The sequence below is a fragment of the Pongo abelii genome, chromosome 20 (assembly GCF_028885655.2).
Source record: "Pongo abelii isolate AG06213 chromosome 20, NHGRI_mPonAbe1-v2.0_pri, whole genome shotgun sequence".
NCBI classification, from domain to species: Eukaryota; Metazoa; Chordata; class Mammalia; order Primates; family Hominidae; genus Pongo; species Pongo abelii.
The window spans coordinates 65,295,142-65,297,743 of record NC_072005.2 but is presented as its reverse complement, the minus strand read 5'-3'; positions in this window follow the sequence as shown (position 1 = coordinate 65,297,743).

Here is a 2,602-nt window from a genome sequence, read left to right as displayed (position 1 = left end):
GGAGATCGAGATCACGGTGAAACCCCGTCTCTACTAAAAATACAAAAAAATTAGCCGGGCGTGGTGGTGGGTGCCTGTAGTCCCAGCTACTCGGGAGGCTGAGGCAGGAGAATGGCGTGAACCCGGGAGGTGGAGCTTGCAGTGAGCTGAGATCGCACCAATGCACTCCAACCTGGGCGACAGAGGGAGACTCCATCTCAAAAAAAAAAAAAAAAAAAGAACCCTCACGTCCTTGTTAGTATAGTGGGAAAAAAAGAAGAATAACCCCCGTGGACTCCTCTGGGGCCAGGCTAGAGCTGATACTTTTTTTTTTTTTTGAGACAGAGTCTTGCTCTGTCACTGAGGCTGGAGTGCAGTGGCGCGATCTCGGTTCACTGCAAGCTCCGCCTCCCGGGTTCACACCATTCTCCTGCCTCAGCCTCCCGAGTAGCTGGGACTACAGGTGCCCGCCACCACGCCCGGCTTTCTTTTTGTATTTTTAGTAGAGACGGGGTTTCACCGTGTTAGCCAGGATAGTCTCGATCTCCTGACCTCGTGATCCTCCCACCTCGGCCTCCCAAAGTGCTGGGATTACAGGCGTGAGCCACCGTGCCTGGCCTAGAGCTGACATCTTCACTACATTTCATGGGATGAGTTGTGTCGTGTTGCTCCCACTATGGTCGAGGAAGCCCCAGCCAAGAGAAGTGCTTTCCCCATGAGTTACTTGCCAAGCCCATTGTTGCAGGTGTTGGATCAGAGGGTGTGGATGTTATAAAAATATCTCACTGTGGATCTTCAGCTTTACAAGTTCACCAGCACTTTATACAAATCCATGCCTCCCTAAGCCCTAGCTAGCTTGGAGCATTCACAGTTTTTGCTATTACATTTGCAAGGATTAAAAAATAATATTTGATTAGCTGGGTGTGGTGGTATGCACCTGTAATCCCAGCTACTCAGGAGGCCGAAGCAGGAGAATCGCTTGAACTTGGGAGGTGGAGGTTGCAGTGAGCTAAGATTGCACCACTGCACTCCAGTTTAGGCAACAGAGCCGAGAGTCTGTCTCAAAATAATAATAATAATTTTTGAGGCTGGGTGCGGTGGCTCACGCCTGTAATCCCAGCACTTTGGGAAGCCGAGGCGAGTGGATCATGAGGTGAGGAATTTGAGACCAGCCTGGCCAACATAGTGAAACCCCATCTCTGCTAAAGATACAAAAAATTAGCCAGGTGTGGTGGCGCATGCCTGTAATCCCAGCTACTCAGAAGGCTGAGGCAGGAGAATCACTTGAACTCAGAAGGTAAAAGTTGCAGTGAGCCAAGATGGCACCATTGCACTGCAGCCTGGGCGACAGGGCAAGACTCCGTCTCAAATAAAATAAATAGGCGGGCGCGGTGGCTCAGGCCTGAAATCCCAGCACTTTGGGAGGACCAGGTGGGTGGATCACGAGGTCAAGAGATCGAGACCATCCTGGCCAACATGGTGAAACCCCGTCTCTACTAAAAATACAAAAAATTAGCTGGGCGTGGTGGCGGATGCCTGTAGTCCCAGCTACTCGGGAGGCTGAGGCAGGAGAATCTCTTGAGACCGGGAGGCAGAGGTTGCAGTGAGCTGAGATTGTACCACTACACTCCAGCCTGGCGACACAGCAAGACTCCGTCTCAAAAAATAAATAAAAATAAATAAATAAATTTAAATAATAATAATATTTGGCTGGGTGCAGTGGCTTATACTTATAATCCTAGCACTTTGGGAGGCCAGGGTGGGAGGACCACTTTACCCTAGGAGGTCAAGATCAGCCTGGGCAACATAGTGAGACCACGTCTCTAGAAAAAAAATTAAAAGTAAAAAAATTAGCCAGGAGTGGTATTGTGCACCTTTAGTCCTAGCTACTGGGCAGGCTGAGGCAGGAGGATGGCTTAAGCCCAGGAGTTTGAGGTAACAGTGAGCTATTATTGTGCTGCTGCACTCCAGCCGGCCTCGGCAACAGAGGTAGGACCCTGTCTCTAAAATAAATAAAAATTTTGAAACTTTTTCTTATTCCCCCACTAGACTACAGATCTGTGAAGTGTTATTTATTCAATGTATCACACACGTTATTCCTTTTCTCTTTTACTTTCCAAACAATTTTATTTAAAAAAACCCTGCAGTACAGTATTAAAAAGCAATACATTCAGCAGGAGTGACAACCAACAGAAACAAAGGGAGGAGGGTACGGAATACCAGGGACCCTACCTCAACTGATCCCCATGGCTGGAGGCCAGGGGCAGACTGGGAAGGAGCACGGGTGGTGGGGAAGGGAGAAAAGGGCACCCACCAAAATGAACAGGCAGAACAAAACATTTATATAGGAAATGTCTAGTTGAATTCAAGAGGATCTTGGGGAGACGGAAAAGCAGCTTTTTTTTTTTTTTCAAAAATATCCTGGGCTATCAGGGAGGGTTGGCCTCCTGGGGCGAAATGAGCAGGCAGAGCCCTACCCTACACTCTACTATTGTGGAGTGGATGTGCTGGGGGCTGGTGACACATATTTTATTCTTCTTCTTTTTTTTTTGAGATGGAGTCTCGCTCTTGTTGCCCAGGCTGGAGTGCAGTGGCACGATCTTGGCTCATTGCAACCTCTGCC